Genomic DNA, 19,521 nt, shown 5'->3' on the forward strand with positions numbered 1-19,521 from the left:
CCAAGCAATATATATTTTATGGTTCCCCCTTTGCAACAAAAAAATGATAGCCCTCAAAAAGGAGTGCGGACAGATGTGACTTCTCAGTACTTCTAAAAATCGAAACATACCCGACATTTCATGTACAGCACAGCGAAGAGACAGAAATAACTGCCCGAATGATGCCCCCAATCTTGGTTGCAGAAACCCTGACCGATGTCTTGGGCGCGGGTTACAAAGTACCTTGGTGTGTCGTTGCTCTCACTGCTCGCAGGTCGTGATGGTCCGGCGCACCGTTCCGAAGGCGGTGCGAAGGTACACTGGCGGTGGCCTGCCAAAAGTTCCCGCTCTGCTGGCAGAGCGACCGCCTGAGCCAGGCGGAGGCGGCCTCGCGCTGCCCACCCGCTGCACCTCCAGTGAAAACAGGACGTGTCACCTCACCAGGAATATGCCGACGCTTAACGACCTGCTCTCTTTCGTGGGGACGGAGGTGACCGAGGTCGCCCCAGGAAAACTCGCCCTTCGCTCGCTCAGGAACTGTGCGCCCAACATATGGGAAGACAACGAAGAGTACCGGGAATATGCGGCCGTATTTCTCCACTACACTCTTGCCCATCACCGCTGCGTGGAAAGCGCTGAGGTGAGACCCGTTAGGCACTTGTAGGCGTCCTGATATATCCTGGGATTGTTCGGGCGTTGAACTAAGAAAGAAAAAAAGCAGCCGTACACTAATCATGAGCTACTTCGAGGCGAAGGTAGAATAGAAGCAGGAAGCCGAGCTGGCATTGGCAAACAAGTCATAACAGGAGACAACTATTAACTATAACAGAACGAAATAATTCAACAGTTACGAATTCCACCTCCGCAGAACGAGAATGAGTGCAGAGAAGAGGCTGAATGGGGCGCTGTGCATAAAATAGAGTTCATTATATGTGGCGATTTCAGCATGTGGAAAATTTGGAAGTGTTAGGCACGGTGAAGTGTAGCTGGCTTAGAATTGTGGGGACTATATTTTCAGAGGGAATGGTGTAAGGGATCGGTAGTGCGTGCGGGGTCGTTAGTAACGCTAATTCTTTGTCAGCACCCCGCCGCTGCCGTCTTCAATGGACGCCACCGGCGTGAGGGGGCGGCAGCGGCGCTCAAAGCGAAGCGTCTCCTTTTTCGGAACGCGGCCGCTCGCGAATGCGCCGGGAAGTACGGGTGTCCCCCGCCCCACGTGTACTTCTGTGCGAAGGAAAGGATGTTTTACCTTGCACGTGCGGGCACGACTGGGTGTTTGCACTCGCTTTTCTTTTGTTGTTTTGCGAGGAAGAGGGTGTTTTGCCTCGCACGTGCTGGCGCATCTGTGCATGTGTGGTTTTTGCTTGTGTTTTGTGCTGGAGAGGGTGGTTTTCCCTGCGGAAGCTGGGGGGCTGGCCATGCTCTCGATGAGCCAATCATGTTGGGAGTGTGGCATGATTGGGTGCTACCAAATGTGGGCCGGGCCTTGAGGTCTTTAAAACCGGGCTCCGGCGCCAGAAAAAAGGTTCTGCGCTAAGGTGAGATGCTATGCATCTTTGGCTATGCCGAGTAGGGGCCTCCCCTAGTGTTAGCCAGTTCCACCTTTTTTGTTGTTTGTCCTTTCGCTGCTTAAATTGTCTCCAGTGCCTTAACTTGTATATGATGTAGATATCTGTATATACATCTTCAAGCATTCCCTTTATCCCTGCGTGTCAACTCATAGTGAGACCGTCTCTGACGGGCCACCCCTGGTGCGAAGATCAAGCTTCGGTCTTCAAGTTAAACAAACCGTCTCTGGCGGGGCACCTCTGGTGCGAAGAAGGAAGATAGACAACCTGAACTGAAGGTAGAATAGAAGCAGGAAGCCGAGCTGGCATTGGCAAACAAGTCATAACAGGAGACAACTATTAACTATTACAGAACGAAGTAATTCAACAGTTACGAATTCCACCTCCGCAGAACGAGAATGAGTGCCGAGAAGAGGTGAATGGGGCGCTGTGCACAAAATAGAGTTCATTGTATGTGTCCATTCTCGCATTGTGAAGAACGTGGAGGTGTTTGTTAGGCACGGGGAAATGAAGGTGCCATAGAATTGTGGGGACTATAATTTCAGACGGAATGGGGATAGCCTGAAAGCAGGACAGGAAATTTGGCATGGGTGAAAATAACACATGCGTCACTAGAAACAAGCTGCAAAAATATCATTAGAGGATAGAAGAGAGGGAAACAATTAGAGGGAAAACAGTGCAATTAGCATAGCAAATGTATTAGGATATCTACAGCCGCCAACATGTCCTGATGTTACGGCAGTAGTAGTAGCGCCAAGGAAATGAAAATTCCGGCAGTAACAAAAGAGGGAGTTACGGAAGCCTAGCAAAGAAACGAAGAGGAGAAAACCGGCGGGTGATGATCGAGTCAGCGCATATTTGTTCGGCTGTTGAGGCATTGGGCTAGAAGATCTTCCCTCTCCGTGTACGCAGTACCTTGTGGCCTCGAGCGCACCGGTAGAATGAACAAATACTAACCTTATGTTGCGTCAAAGGAAAGGTAATGTGAAAGACTTGAAGAATTGCACTGCATAACAAGAAGAATCCGCCCTCTACACAGCTTTTAATACGGCAACCGCAACAGAATGAGACCAACGCTGCATATCAGACACACCCACAAGAACATAAGGTGCTTTAGTCTACGCAAGGTATGGTCAAAGGCGTAGTTTCAAATAATTTCACCCTAGATAAGCCGAGCCCAAGACCGGGTAAAAAGCTTGCACAGCCGTCGACACATCTGTCTAGAGCGCTCGAACGCCGCGCCGGTAAAGTACACTTCTATCATTTGCGGGTGACCTAGAGCCCCAAACAACTGCCCCGCCGCGGTGGCTCAGTGGTTACCGCGCTCGCCTGCTGACCCGAAAGAAGCTGGTTCGATCCCGGCCGCAGGGCCGAATTTCTATGGATGCGAAATACTAGAGGCTCGTGTACTGTGCGGTGTCAGTGCACGTTAAAGAACCCCAGGTGGTCGAAATTTCCGGAGCCCTTCACTACGGCGTCCCTCATAGCCTGAGTCGCTATGGGACGTTAAACACCAATATACCAAACCAGTAGAGTTCCGAACACGACCGTATGCGGTATGCACATTACTATTTATTAAGATAAAATATTCATGTCTTCAGAAGCGATGAGGAATACCGCAACAAACTACCTATCGGGAATGATATCACAAAAGCTGTACAAAGGGTTCGATTGAGAACAGCTAGCTCCCGGTAAGTTAAATGAGCCCTCCTCGACCCAGGACTTTCTGATGGCACTGCCCTACTAAGTAACTGAGAGATGGAGTTCGGGTGCATCACTTGTACTCTAAGCAATGAGTGCAAAATGGCGGTACGAAAACTTAATATCGAAAAGACCAAATTTAATGTTCCACGGTCTCAGAAGAGAACAGTATAGGGTAGCAAGCAAACTGTCGGAAGTGGTAAATAAATACATCCAATCAGGACAACTGATGACAGAGAGCCGACTCACGAAGGAGAAATAATCATCATCATTATCATCATCATGAGCCTTCTACGCCCACTGCAGGGCACAGGCCTCTCCCATGTCTCTCCAATTAACCCTGTCCTTTGCCAGTTGCGGCGACCGTGTACCCGCAAACTTCTTAATAAGAGGCCTATCAGTAATATTGAACGGGGTGGAATGCATTCGGTATGCGCTCTGAAGTCATGAGCATAGGAGTAAAACAGTTGCGCTCTCCCACTTCTGCTCTGTGAAGCATAATCTGGAAAGGTGCTAGAACGGCTCGAGACTCAACTGAGGACAACCATAGCTACATCGCAACAGCTATCGACAAATACAGTGGCAAACGTAGTAGTGGTAATCCAAGCACTTAAAGGCAGTGCTGTACTGTGTCTTATTTGCTTTCCCGGTGATAATTTCAGTGGTAATTGCAAACCAACTCGCCCAACACGCTGAGTAAATCGAGGACAGCTTAGAGAACGGTTGAAGGGAGAATGACCAGGCCAACGACCTGAGAAAGGAAAGGAATTAACGTGGGTTAGTGTACAAGTCAGTGATACCATAGCCGAGTGGAAATAGACACGGGTGAGACATGAGAGAGAGAGATACAGACAAAGGGTTCCGGTTGGCTACCCTGCACTGAGGAAGGGAATGAGGGGATCAAAGAGGGAAGAGAGAAGGAACGGGAAACACAGTCACAACCTGTCAATCAAAGCAGTGTGTCTCAAAAAAGAAAACAATGCCTTGTAAGCCTTGATGGCAGTCGACTGTTGTGGCCACGAACCGAGGATCTTGGCCTCTGTGAAAGGGCGAGGATCAAGGCTGTCCAGAGCACAACGCAGCTTATTTCTTTTGGTCACAAAAACAGGGCACTAACCCAAGAGATGAGTGATTGTCTCTTCACAGGCACGGTTTACACAAGAAGGGCTGTCGGCCTTCGCGATCCGGAAAGCATACTGATTAGTGAAGGCAACGCCGAGCCATAGACGGCACAGTAATGTTGCTTCACGACACGCTACATCACATGGAAAAAGGAGACGCAGTCCAGGGTCCAATGCCCTGAGGTAACGGTTGCAGAACTCTCCTGTGTTCCCCGCTGAAAGTGTGACCTGCGGTGCGGAGAAAAGATGCGATGTGGTTTGGTTAAGGGACCGGAGTGGTTACCAACAAAAATGCAGTTTGGGACTTCAGTGGTTGGGCTCAGTGGTTGTGGCGCTCGGCTGCTGACCCGAAAGATGCGGGTTCGGCCCCTGCCGCGGCTGTCGAATTTCGACGGAGGCCCGTGTACTGTACGATGTCAGTGGACGTTAGAGAACCCCAGGTGGTCGGAATTTAAGGAGTCCTTTACCATGGCGTCCCTCATAGCCTTAGCCGCTTTGGGATGTCGAACCCCCATGAACCGTAAGCAATAAACAGTGAGGTCTCGAGACGAATTTAGGCAATCTCCTTGGATAGGCTGGGAGCAGCTTTTTTTTTCTTTGCACATACTGGGAGCCGTCGCTCGGCCCAAGCAGGAGAATGATTGTATTTGAATGAGGAAAGGAAGAAATATAAAACTAGACAGGTTAATTAGCACTGCCCCATAACCTCGGCTAGTTTTCATCGGAACAGCGCGCACTAAGACACGGACACGAAGGGAGACACGACACGCACAAGCGCTGACTTTCAACTGGTGTTTATTGTTTGGACAGCAAACTGCGCTCAGCTAATTGTCACTAACCCGCAAAGAGAACGAGTCTAAGGTTCAAATTCATCAAGTTTCGTGATTACACTCTAAAAGTAAATGTTTTTGTCAGTCATGCTTCTGTCTAATATGCTTATATAATTATTTTTATTATCGCTTTACTTTGTTTTAAGTGGCGCCAAAACTCTTGCGAATCCTAATTCATGAATTCTTCGAGCCCGTCACTAAAGAAGTTACGTCTGGCTTGTTGCACCTTTACTGAGAACCAGCTTTTTAAAGCAGCAAACTGCGCGGTTCCCGTCCTATGCTGCTTCTTAAGTATTTTCAACTTACGATTATCATGTATGATTTCTCGGTTCATCCAGGGATTTAAACTGTGCCTAATAGCCTTCATAAGTACGAACTTATATACACAGAACTTTAATGTATCGAAAGATTGTAGCCAACAGCCGTTAACGTCCCTGGTAACTTAGTTAATGTAGCAATCCATATATTAGATGACCGCAACATCATCGGAACGTAGCCACTTCCATGGTTTTATCAGTCGCGTTCTCTGTGTCCTGCAAGGAAAAAAAATATTAGCGGAAATGTCACATCAAGAATAGTACGTTGAATGTTGAAGCACATTATACCAACTATCCCAGCCTACATTCAGGACACAAATCCCTCCCCCCCCCTCTTCCCCCAGACGGCTTGCGCGCGTCAAAGGATGTGTACCTGCCGACTGATCCCCCTGTTCACCTTGATGAGTAAACTCGTTCTATAATCGTGGGCTTAGTACTGAACTACAACTACTTCTGATTTGAGGGAAAACACTATATTCAGGTCAACGGCCCGGCGATGGGAACAAAGATGGCACCGGCCCACGCAAACATATTCGTGGCGGCACTGGAAACAGAATTCCTTGATACTCATTCCTTGAAACCCCTCCTTTAGAAACTTTTCCTGGACGATATCCTTTTCATTTGGTTAAGAAGAACTTCTTGTTGGGCGAGTTGGTGCATACTGTTGTAGTACGAATTGCGCACAAAAGACACACACAGGAAAAAAACACACGAGGGAGACTGAAAGAGCGCTATCAACTGGTGTTTATTGGATTCAGTGCCGCTTTATAGGCAGTGTGCACACGTGCCTACAAAGAGGGGAAAGAGAGGATAAGGAGGCAAATCAAACCCTGCGCGACAAACCATCACAAACGCTCCAAAAAATTCTTTTCCGCGTTGTACAGTGAAACGGATGTGTCACTCACACAGTTATCAACTCTTGCCTTGATGTGATATGCCTCTAGAAGTTCACGGGAAACTTTATTGTTCCTGCCCAGAAATCTGATACTTTTTAGCAGTGGCTCACAACCGTTGCATGCAATGCAATGAGCAGGCAAATTTGCTCCTTCTCTGTTCCTAAAAGAACGCTGATGCTCCCCTGCGCGTTCATTCACGGAACGTCCTGCCTGGCCCATATACACGCGACCACACTGGAGCGGGATAAGATATACAACGCCCGTGGCGCATTTGACAAATTGTGCCGCATGCTTTATCTCGCATACTCTTCGTCGAGCGCCTTCCGCGCTGATTCTTGGGCACAACCCGGCGAGCTCGCGTGGCGCCGAAAACACCACAGGGACGCCATGCCTATTTGCCACTTTTTTATGTTGTGGGCCACCTTGTGAATATACGGGACGACCGTAGTCTTTCTTAGTGGCAATCGCTCCTCGTTGTTGGCGCGGTTTCCTTTTTTTACCTTCCGAAGAAGGTTCTCGGCCACAGCTGAGATGACCTCGCAGGGGAAGCCGGCTGAAAGCAGCCTTTCTTATCTGATTATGAAAGCTAGTGTGCATTGCATGCGGGCATGGCTTCGTCAGAGAAGATCCCAGGCACGAGCTAACAATGGCTTTCTTTACTATTTTCGAATAGACAGAGTCATAGGGAAGAAGCCCTTTCTATGTCGCGGTGCGTTTCATTTGGCCTCATGATGAAGCCAGCCTCTTGATATTCATAGCGAGGTAAAAGCGTTTCATTTTAGAAAAACATAGCGCGAAAAACGAGACACAGAAAAGGTGAAGAAAGGACACGAGCGCTTTCTCACGACTGAATTTTTATTGGAAAGGTTATCAGAATATATACTGCTGATATGGATGAGGGGAAGGAAGAAGGAAATACAAAACAACTCGAAAATGAACAAGACTAGGAGATAAAAGGCCGGCGATGAAAGCACGTACACAGCAACATAAAACACGCGCAGAAAAGCGTTTCATCCTTCAATATCGTTCACCAACAGCATCTCCTGTAGTGAATTACAATGAACGCGCCTGAACTATTACGAATGCGCCTCAGGTTGCCTCGATGGCAGACGAAGAAGTTGACGACGAAGTGTGCCGGCGCGCGGCTCCAGCTCGCTGGCTGTGTAGACTGACTGTGATTTTGCTGCCATCCGCTCAGCTGTTTGGTGAACTGTATTGCTGAGTTCACTAGTACGTGAACCCCCTTTCATTTGGTGGAGGTGCGGGGTAGGACTGGGCACGGAGTCCTTAGTCATTGTGAGCGGCGGGAGAAGACGGCTGCGAAGGTCCAGGGCGTCAGAGATGGAGAGAGTTGGAGATGGAGATTTGTGCTGCATAAGTTCTCTGTCTCTTCAGCCGGGCTCGGTTGGCGTGAGCCTGTAAAGCAAGCCAAAGGCTGGCTGAGGTTGGGTTCCTAAGCGCATGGGTGAACTCTCACCCGAGGCGGCCCTATTAAAATAGGGCTAATCTGTGCTTCCTAAAGGGTGTACGGCGCCTCGGGGCTGGCGGTGCTCGGTGTGTGGTGAGCCGCAGCCCCACCCAAAACGTTAGCAGCCTCGTGTCAGGGCTGGATTGACTGGGGTGTTGTGTCTATCACAGCACCACCGCTTGCTGTCGGCTGTCAACCGGAGGGTTGGCTACCTGGCCGCAGTTGAAAAGCTGTGACTGGGGCTGTGGTGTACTAGGGTTGCTCCCAGGCCGGCTAACACTGGGAGGGATAGCGTCCTCCTGTTACCTAGCGGGGTGTGATGGCACTGGCGATGAAAGTCCTGAGGCGAAACGCTGGGAGTAGTTGCGTACTCCTGTAATCCAGTGAAATAGGAGGCGATGCTAATGCATCCCAGGACCTTGATCCTGGGAAGGGTCTGTGGTGATCCTATCCCAGGACTTAAAGCGAGAGAGTTCATACGCTGCGGCAGTCTAGGGATAGGCTGCTGTGGCTAAGTCTCCAGCAGATTGGCTGCAGGGAAATCCCCGCTGACTAAAGTCATCAGGCGTAGGGGCATCCCTGTGTAACCCGTGTCCAAAGAACACTCGGGAGCGCTGCTGGGGTCTGCCCTCGTTCCCCCTCCGGGAAACCAGGGCCATCTCTGGGAAACGCTGAGGCCTTCGGGCGTCTTAGTAGGCTAAGAGAGCGAGGGCAAAGCGAAAGCAGAACTGGCGCTTGCGTCCCTTGAGAGTCTGTGAGTAGTACCGTCGTGAGACCGGACGGGTGTGGGATGAAGCCCACACTCGCACTGCGGGTACGTAGGCGGTAGGTCCTGCTTGCAGGGCCGGCGTCAAATCCAAGACGCTTAATAAAAGTTGGTAGAATCGGGCTCCCGATTGCAGTGCAGCGCGAAGGGATTACCCGAAGTCGAGGGCGCTTCGGCGTCTGGCAGGGGTGCACATCACAGAGGTGCACCACGGGGAGTAGCGACCCCGCCTGTCCGAAGCTCGTGGGTTGGACCCACACACGACCATCGGGGTGGCAGTAGTTCGTCAGTCCGCCACACTCGATGGGAGGGCTTTCGAGCCCGAGGATGACCAAACCTAAATTGGTACAAGAGCAGTCTCTGGTGAGGGGGCGCACCAAGCACTTTGTGCAAGAGACTTGCACTTGGGAAGTGGCCTGGCCCTGGCCTAGTCTGTGTATGGCCGGGGGAGGCTGTTCTGGCAGGCCGAAAACTTCTTGTACCGAAGCGTGGCCTTGTGGTAGAGCATCCGCCTCGCATTCGGGAGGTGCTGGGTTCGATCCCCAGTGCCGCCGGGTACCCACCGGTTTCTTTAATGGGTACAAGATTTCACCTGGCCTGGTGCTCGGCTCTTCTAGGGTGAAATGCTTGGGAAAAGGGTATTAGACCAAACAGTTGCCTTGACGAGTGAGTGATAAGTTCCCCCGCCAAGCAACCATAAGTCCGCCTCGTGCGGCATAAGCCCAATTTGTGGCCCTTTTACTTCCTCTAAATGATCAAGTTTGGTCATCTTTCCAACAGACCGGCGCAACCGAAAGGCTGCGCCGGACATCTGTCCGAAGACCTCACTAAATCATTCAATCGGTAGTAGCGACGGGCGGTGTGTACAAAGGGCAGGGACGTAATCAACGCGAGCTTATGACTCGCGCTTACTGGGAATTACTCCACAATACTTCTAAACTTCTTGGGCTTTCAAACAGAGGAAAAAGGAAGCATGTATGGACAACCCTCTAAAAAAACCCACTGACCGCCAGGAATACCTACATTTTAAGAGCAGCCACCCACGGTACTGGAAGACTGGCATACCGTACTCACAGGCTCACAGATACCGACGGATTTGCTCTGAGCTCGAAGACTTTGACCGCCATGCTGGGAAACTAAAACCAAATCTTTTACTTAAGGAATATCCAGCGTTCATCGTCGATGACGCTATCCTGAAAGCTCGTGGTTTTGACAAGAATAAAATACTAAATCCCCCAAAATCGCATGATACTGAAAGAGCAAGCAACCTCACTCATTCATCTAACTTACCACGTATTTTAACATTATCCAGCAAAGCAGTCACTTGTCTCTCATTTTTGAACAACTACCAAGAGCAGTACACCGGCGCTGGAGGAACCTGAAGGACATTCTAGTTAAGTCCAGAACAACGCCCAACGCAAACCCGAGTCGTGGCTGTCAACCATGCCGTAAGCCACGCTGCAAGGTTTGCAGTCATATGCAGATTAGAAGCGCTGCTAAAGGTACATTCTCGGATTTCACCTTCAGGATTACGGACACCCTAGATTGCGACAGCGCAAACGTGATATATATGCTACACTGCGGTGTGTCGGCATAGAGTACACCGGACAACCACAACCACAAGACCCATATCCACGCGCCGCCAAATCTTCCCTTTTCCAAGAATCTGTGCCTAACCCAACATGCATTCCAATAGAATCCGGTCATCCTTCTCCACTCGGGTTTCCAAACAAGTCGCCAAAGAGAACGAAGAGAGTACTTTTCATTCCCAAATTCCGGACACTAACCCATGGCATTAATGAAACCTTAGGCAGTTTCGCCTTTCTGAAAAGCCTACATAACTAGAACGCTCTCAACTTCTTCAATGTCTCCTTTTCTATGAACTCTGCATTCTCCAGGTGCCATACGTCCACTTTTATATTTTTATTTGTTCTGTTTTTAAATGTATTGTAAAGAGGAAGATGGGCAGCGGCGGCAGCCACACCGCCAGCGCAAGGCGTGAGATCGTTGGGTTGATGCCCCGGAGCTCGGACCGCCATTTTGGCTAGCTGTTCTTAGGCTGTTTCCCCGGAAATCTCGCTACAATTTGGTGGAGCTGTGCTGGGTACAGCCTTGGACCTACGTCCTGGAGCTTCGAAGCAGAACCATCGCGTCAACTATGTCAACCGACGCAGTACAGTCATCTTCCCCTTCGCCTACGCCGGTCGTTTGCCCTGGCGCTCTCCGGCAACGGGACCCAGCCATATTTAGCGGGTCCGATGACCACGACGTGGAGGATTGGCTTGCCTCCTACGAGCGGGTAAGCGGCCACAACCGGTGGGACGACGCCATGAAGCTCAACAACGTGGTGTGTTACCTGTCGGACGTGGCCAGCCTATGGCACAGGAACCACGAAGCAGACTTTACCACCTGGTCGGCTTTCAAACGAGCCTTTTCTGACATCTTTGGGCGCCCCGAAGTACGCAAGCTGAGAGCCGAACAGTGGCTGCGAGTGAGAGCCCAGCTTCAGGGACAATCGTTCACGAGTTATATCGAGGATGTCATCAGCCTCTGTACAAGGGTGGACTCGTCTATGTCCGAGGCGGACCGAATCAAGCATGTCCTGAAAGGCATCGAAGCTGATGCATTTCACATGCTTACCGCCCGGAACCCTACCACCGTTGCCGACGTCTTCACCCTGTGTCAGAGCTACGATGAGTTCCGCAAGCAGCGTATTCTGGTACCATCACCTTCCGAGCAGCCTGACTCGCTTTCCAGCCTCACTGTAACGACCTCTCACAGCTCGCTGCTGGACCAAATCAAAGACTTTGTGCGTGAGGAGGTGGCTCGACAGCTGTCACTTCTTCATTGCGTTCAGGTACCTCCCTACAACCTGGCTCCGACCCTACAAACGGTGATTCGTGAGCAAGTGTCTGAAGCGTTACCACCTGCTCTTCCGCCGGCTCCTGCTGCGGCGCCGCTCACTTACGCCGATGTCGTCCGAAGACCAAGGCCCGAGGCGTCTGTCCCGTTCTATCCTCCGATGCCGCAGCCTACCTTTCCAACCCGGCCACCTCCTTCTCGTGTTAACACCTGGCGCACCCGTGACAACCTCCCCATTTGTTATGCATGTGGTGCCCCTGGTCACGTTGCGCGTCTCTGCCGTTGCCGTGTGCTGCCACCTGTGGATGACCCCAGAACCTACGTTTATGCGGCACCACAGCCCCCACCACGTCCGTCGTCTGTCGAACAGTTTGATGCCTCCGAACGCCGCCCGTATTCTCACCGCCGTTCGCCATCCCCGCGGCGCCGCTCTGTGTCGCCATTGCGTCCTCATTCCCCTATGCGCCAGGAAAACTAGTTGCCGCAGTTCCCGAGGCAAGAACTGCGTATTCGGCGGCAAGTTCAAGACCTCGTTTATTCCCCGCTAATCTGCTCGATGCTTCTGTGGAGGGCCACACCGCCTTGGCGCTTGTCGATACTGGCGCTGCTGTTTCTGTGATGAATGAGAAACTGTGCCGCAAACTTCGCAAAGTGACGACGCGGTTATGTGGATTTTCGCTTCATACAGCTAATGCGCAGCGAATCTCGCCTTTCGTCGCCTGCACAGCCAGGGTAATCATCCACGGTTCTTTATATACTGTCGAATTTGTCGTTCTCTCATCGTGCTCGCATGACATTATTTTAGGTTGGGACTTCCTCTCCCAACGTGAGGCCCTCATCGACCGTGCTCGTGCCGAGCTCGAACTTCTTCCGTGCAGTGCTGCCTCGCCTGATATATTATCTATTATCTTCGTGTTGCAAACTGTCTGTGGCTGACGACATCGAGATTCCTCAACGCGCATCTGTTCCTGTCCCTGTCTCCTGCCTCACTCCATCTGACGGCGCCTTCGTCTTTACACCATCCGACGTCTTCATCTCTCGACATGGTCTGCCTCTGCCGTTCGCTGTGCTCACGGTTCAAGACGCCTGCAGCCTCATCCCGATCTCCAACCCTTTTCTGAGCCCTTGCATATTTCTCCGTGGCGAATGCCTTGGCAATATTCAGCCCGTCGACTCTTTGCTCGAACACGAACGTTGCGCCGAGTCATGTTCTCTTCCTACTAATTCGCTTACTTTGCCCGCATCTCCCGCTTTGGCCACAGACGACGCCTTTGCTGATTCCATCGACGCCAGACTTGCCGCACCGCAACGCGCCCGACTTCTCAACCTACTGAATCAGTTTCGTTCTTCTTTCGACGTCGCTCAAAATCGACTCGGTCGCACGTCTACCGTCACCCACGAGATCGACACCGGAGCCCACTTGCCGCTTCGTCAGCGCCCGTACCGCGTTTCGGCAGCCGAACGCCAGATTATCAACACTCAGGTGGACGACATGCTTCAGCGAGGCGTAATTCAACCATCCAGTAGTCCGTGGGCCTCTCCTGTCGTGCTGGTAAAAAAAAAAAAAAGATGGCACAATACGATTTTGCGTCGATTATCGGCGCCTTAATAAGATCACCCGTAAAGACGTTTACCCGCTGCCGCGAATCGATGACGCCCTTGACTGCCTCCAGGGCGCGGAATTCTTTTCATCTTTAGACCTGCAATCGGGCTATTGGCAGGTCCCTGTGGCGGAGGCTGATCGTGCCAAGACGGCTTTTGTTACACCAGATGGCCTCTACGAATTTATCGTCATGCCTTTCGGCCTCTGCAACGCCCCAGCGATTTTCGAGCGTATGATGGACTCCATTTTACGCGGCCTCAAGTGAACAACATGCCTGTGCTACTTAGACGACATTGCCGTCTTCGCGCCTGACTTTGAGACGCACCTTCACCGCTTGGAGCACGTGTTGACATGTTTAACTTCCGCGGGGCTCCAATTGAATCTCAAAAAGTGTCGCTTTGGCGCCCGCCAACTGACAATTTTAGGTCACGTCGTCTCTAAGGGCGGCGTGCTTCCTGACCCAGCCAAACTTCGTGCCGTCGCTGAGTTCCCCAAGCCGTCGACTCTGAAGGAACTTCGCACCTTTCTCGGCCTATGTTCTTACTTCCGACGTTCCGTCCGAAATTTTGGCTCTATCACCGCGCCACTTACGAACCTTCTCCGGGGCGCCAACGACCTGTCCGGTTGGTCACCTGACTGCGACGACGCCTTCATCACCTTACGGCGGCCGCTCACAGCGCCTCCCATTTTGCGCCACTTCGACCCTACTGCTCCCACCGAAATACACAGCGATGCCAGCGGCGTTGGCCTCGGTGCTGTCCTTACGCAACGTAAACCCGGATTTCCCGAGTATGTCGTTGCTTACGCGAGCCGTGCACTCACAAAGCCGGAATCCAACTACTCAGTCACTGAGAAAGAAACTTCAGTAAAACTTCCTGTTGGGCGAGTTGGTAGTTCATCTTGAATTAAAAATGTTATAGCGCAAACAAAGACGCGGACAAGTTTTTGCTTTTTTTCATTTTCTCTCACGATCCTTCTGCCTATAAAACGTGTGGCTTTCGACGAATAAATTCAGTTGACAGTTAGCGCTTGTGTGTGTTTCGTCTCTCTTGTCCGTGTCTTTGTTTGTGCTATAACATTTCTAATTCAAGATGAGAAAAAATGCTTGGCTATTGTTTGGGCGATCGGAAAGTTTCGCCCTTACGTTTACGGCCGCCCTTTCGACATTGTCACGGACCATCATTCCCTGTGTTGGCTGGCCTCCTTAAAAGACCCAACAGGCCGCCTCGCTCGCTGGGCCCTACGTCTACAGGAGTACGATATCCGTGTCGTCTATCGCTCCGGCCGAAAACACAACGACGCCGACGCTTTGTCCCGCTCTCCACTGCCGCCTGACGCTGGCTGCCACACGCCAGCCGGTTGCGCTTCGCTGTCGATTCCAACAGATACCATGGACAGCGAGCAACAAAAGGACCCCTGGATGTCTGCGCTTCTACGTTTTCTCGCCAATTCCTCGGCGGCACCTGTGGCTCGTGCCCTACGCCGCCAGGCTGCTCACTTCGCCATTTGTGCTGGTCTCCTGTACCGCCGCAACTACGTCTCTACCGGCCGGAAGTGGTTGCTTGTCGTCCCTGCCCATTTACGGTCAACATTCTGCGCCCTGTTTCACATTGTCCCGCAGTCTGCTCATGCCGGTGCCTTTAAAACATACACGCGACTCCGTCTCCGCTATTATTGGCGCGGTATGTTCGCCTACGTCCGCAAGTACGTCCGCTCGTGCCCTGACTGTCAACGTCGCAAGCTCGCTCCTCATCATTCAGTCGGCCTGATGCAGCCTCTCCCTTCCCCTTCCCGTCCTTTTGACCGAGTAGGGATTGACCTCTACGGCCCGCTTCCTTATACTGCTGCTGGCAACCGCTGGGTTATTGTAGCCGTGGACCACCTCACGCGTTACTCCGAAACCGCGGCTCTTCCTGCTGCTACGGCACCCCACGTTGCCTCTTTAATCCTGCATCACTTCTTTCTTCGCCATGGAGCGCCCCGCGAACTGCTGAGTGACCATGGACGCGTCTTTCTGTCCGAGGTCGTGGAGTCCCTTCTGGAGTGGGTGCGGCAGCAATGCCAAGATGCTTCGCTCAAACCCGTTCTTGTTTGCAACCCAGGTTTCGCTTCGTTTGCTGATGGCTTTTTCCGGACCTTCTTCGACGACTTCTGGAAGAAATTCTACGACGGAATTGTTCCGGCTGCCTGTGATCCCGGGTTATGACTGGGACTTTCATCAAATACCAGATGGAACCAACGGCTACGCCCCCCCCCCCCCCCCCCCCCGAAGAGTGCAACGCTATCTGTGGGATCGACCGTGACGTCACGAGATGGCTACTTAAGGAACTGTTTCTGCGTCGGAACCTTCAGTGGGTGCGGCAGCAATGCCACGATGCTTCGCTCAAACCGTTCTTGTTTGCAACCCAGGTTTCGCTTGGTTTGCTGCTGGCTTTTTCCGGACCTTCTTGGACGACTTCTACAAGAAATTCTACGACGGAATTGTTCCGGCTGCCTGTGATCCCGGGTTATGACTGGGACTTTCATCAAATACCAGATGGAACCGACGGCTACGCCCCCCCCCCCCGAAGAGTGCAACGCTATCTGTGGGATCGACCGTGACGTCACGAGATGGCTACTTAAGGAACTGTTTCTGCGTCGGAACCTTCAGTGGGTGCGGCAGCAATGCCAAGATGCTTCGCTCAAACCTGTTCTTGTTTGCAACCCAGGTGAGAAAGCGCTTTGGCAAATCATTTCGCAGCAACAATGTCTGCCTTCTTGTGCTGCCGTGCCCACACCTTTTGCTTGATTGGTTTTGTGATCTGTTAGTTTCTTTGCGATTTCTGCTGGTGCTAGCAGGGGATGTCGAGACTAATCCTGGGCCCGATGATACAACACTCATCGAGCAACTTAAAGCAATTGCGAAAGACATCCAAGAGATAAAGAATGAAAAAGCGATCACCAATCAAAAGCTAGGCGCGATAGACAAAAAGCTAGAAAAATAAGAATAATAGAAAAACAGCTATCAGAATGCGTAGATAGAGTTGACAACCTCGAACAACTGGTTCTGTCCTTGACTAAAAAAGTCGACGAATTAGAAAACAGAAGCCGCAGATCTAACCTTATCGTGTATGGTATTACAGAGCACGAAAATGAAACTCATCAAGATCTGTTGAATGCTGTCGAGAAAACAATCTTTGAAGATAAGTTAGGAATAAAAACGGCTGATTTCGAAAGAATTCACCGCCACGGCCGAAAGCAAGAGACTGATAATCCCAAGCCCAGACCTGTCATTATGAAGTTACTCGACTATCGCGATAAAGCCAACATACTTAGCAATTGTAAGAAGCTAAAAGGCTCAGAATACTCAGTGAGTGAGGACTTTTCGCGAACAGTAAGGGACATCAGAAAGAAACTATGGGAAAGAACGAAAGTTCATAGGGACCGGAAAGAGAAAGTATTTCTTATGACAAAGTCAAAATAAATAACCGCTTGTACATCTGGGACGAACAAACCAATGACATAGTGGAAGCTGCAAAAAACGAAGAATTGGACGAGGGACCAGCCAAGCGAACTCGAAACCGCCGTCGGCCGTGTTAACGCGCGCAGCCTTGTGAACAAAATTGAACAGTTAGAGGCCGTCCTTATCGCCCACGCGCCTGATATCTGCCTGACTGAGACATGGCTGCACGCTGACATTGAAAACCACGAACTGGTTCCCCCAGGCTATACCATCGTGCGAAAGGATAGAGCATCTAGAGGCGGCGGTGTTGCTTTGCTCCTGAAACAAGGCATAAGCTACTCAGTAATGCCAGATGTCCCAGGTGTGGAAGCGGTCTGTTGTAAGATCCAGGCAGGACGGAGCCATGTCTGTGTCGGTGCAGAGTACAGACCCCCCCAGGCTGAGGTATCTTATCTTGAACAGCTTCTAGACTATATGCGCACGCATATGGTGGGAAGTGCCACAATAATGGCAGGAGACTAACTTGCCGGACGTGAACTGGACCTCTTTGAGCCCATCAAACGTTACGAACAACATCTTCCTCAGTTTTCTGTTTATCTTCAACCTGACCCAAATAGTTTCCAAGCCTACTCGTGTGCAGGGCACTTCAAGTTCTATATTAGATCTTATTTTCGTCAGTGACTACTTCTTAAAAGGAAGGATTAATGTCGATATACTTGAAGGTTTATCTGACCATGATATGGTTCTGTGCACGCTTTCAATTACAAATCAAATTCGCCAACCTAGCACTAGGAAGCGCGTGTACGCATTTAACAAAGCAGTTAATGATGCCATAATGACTTACCTTGCCCACGAGTACTACGATTTCTATGAACTCTTTACAGAGGGCTCTGCTAGCATAGATGAAATCTGGTTGCAGTTCAAAGCCCATGTAATGCACTGTTTGAGGCAATTTGTACCGCAGGTAAAAAAGACTATAAATAAACACAATCCTTGGATTACACGTGAAGTGATCCATTTAAAACACAGAATTAAAAGGTTAGGGCAATCTAATAAATTACGCCCAGTTCCAGACTACCACAACAAAGTGAATTCATTAAACAGACAAATAAAGGAACAAACAGCAGCAGCCAAACAACGCTTTTGCAGTACAACGCTGAGCAATTTTATCAAAGATTCGCCCCAGAAATTCTGGCGTTATATTAGCCACAAAGATAACCCCCGAGAACTGTTGTCACCGACGGAAGGAAGGAAGCGAGCTGAAGCGTTCAATGTCTTCTTCCATTCCGTATTTACTCCTGATAATGGCACGATGCAAGATTACAGGCCAGAAACATTGCAGCAAAATGATGCATTAGGTGCACCAGTCATAACTGAAGCAGGAGTGTTCTCGCTGCTGTTAAATTTAGGTGACAAAAAGTGCAGTGGCCCAGACGGTATCCCTAATTGCTTTCTTAAACGTTATGCGGAGCCTATATGCAAATATTTATGCCTAATTTACAATAAATCCATCAGTGAACAATGCCTCCCAGCGGATTGGAAAATTGCAAAAATAGTGCCTATCTTCAAGTCCGGAGATATTTCTTGCCAATCAAATTATAGGCCCATTTCTCGGACGTGTACTTGCTGCAAAATTTTAGAACATATCATTTTAAAATTTATTACGCAGTTTGTCGAAGAAAATAACATTCTTCACCCTCACCAGCATGGCTTCAGAAGTGGTCTGTCTACTGTCACCCAACTTGTTGAGATTCTACATGATTTCGCTAAAGCAATTAATGACCAAACACAAATAGACGTGCCCCGCCGCGGTGGCTCAGCGGTTACGGCGCTCGGCTGCTGACCCGAAAGACGCGGGTTCGATCCCGGCCGCGGCGGCCGAATTTCGATGAAGCCGAAATACTAGAGGCCCGAGTGCTGTGCGATGACAGTGCACGTTAAAGAACCCCAGGTGGTCGAAATTTCCGGAGCCCTTCACTACGGCGTCTCTCATAGCCTCAGTCGCTTCGGGACGTTAAACACCAATAAACCAAACCAAACCAACAAATAGACGTAATTTACCTGGACTTTTCAAAAGCCTTTGACCGTGTCTGCCATGCAAAATTGCTTCTTAACCTCAAATATATTCTAAGGGATGGGCCAGTTGTGAAATGAATTCGCTGCTACTTATCTGACCGCCGCCAGTTTGTTCAAATTCGGCGCCCATACTTCCCGAACAATGCCAGTCCTCTCGGGTGTACCACAAGGCTCCGTTTTAGCGCCTATCCTGTTCCTCTTGTTTGTAAACGACATAGCTAGTCAGGTGGATTCCAAGATAAGACTATTCGCAGATGACTGCGTCCTGCATAGAGAAGTTCTGAACCGGCAAGACCAAATTGTTCTCAACAAGGATTTTGGTTTGATAGCCCAATGGTGCACGGACTGGCAAATGGCCATAAACCTTAGCAAAACAGTGTCAATGCCTATAACAAAAAAGAAATCTAAGCTTTGTTTTTCGTGCGGATGTAACAGTACGATCCTCAAAACAGTCACTGAGTATAAGTACTTGGGCGTCGTGGTCTCATCAGATATGGGTTGGTCAGCTCATGTAGACTATGTGGCAACCAAAGCGATGCGGAAGTTAATGTATCTAAAACGGGCCCTGCGGTATCCTACAAGGGAAGCCAAACTTTTGGCTTATATGATGTGTATTCGCCCGATCTTGGAATATGCGAACGTGGCATGGTTTTCGTTTGCCCAAAATCAAATATCTACGCTCGAAGCTGTCCAGCGGAAGGCCGCACGTTTTATCTGCAACAGATACCAGCGCACCGACTCACCCACACAGATGCTGACCGAGATTGGGCTTCATACACTAACCAGCCGTGCGCTACTACGTCTGAAATTTTTGTACCTTATCTTGCATAACATGATTAAAGTAAATCCTGATACCTACATTTCTTTCAATACTTGCAGAGAAACCCGTCAT

General features: G+C 50.3%; 2 pseudogenes; both read left to right on the forward strand.

The window, feature by feature from the left end:
- The first annotated feature begins 259 nt into the window (after positions 1-259).
- The window catches only part of LOC149367767 (uncharacterized), a 116,839-nt pseudogene continuing 97,577 nt past the window's right edge, over positions 260-19,521 (forward strand).
- Positions 15,784-16,690, forward strand: LOC149367768 (uncharacterized; annotated as a pseudogene).

This window comes from Amblyomma mixtum, chromosome 1, assembly GCF_055824585.1.
Source record: "Amblyomma mixtum isolate Tamu chromosome 1, ASM5582458v1, whole genome shotgun sequence".
NCBI classification, from domain to species: Eukaryota; Metazoa; Arthropoda; class Arachnida; order Ixodida; family Ixodidae; genus Amblyomma; species Amblyomma mixtum.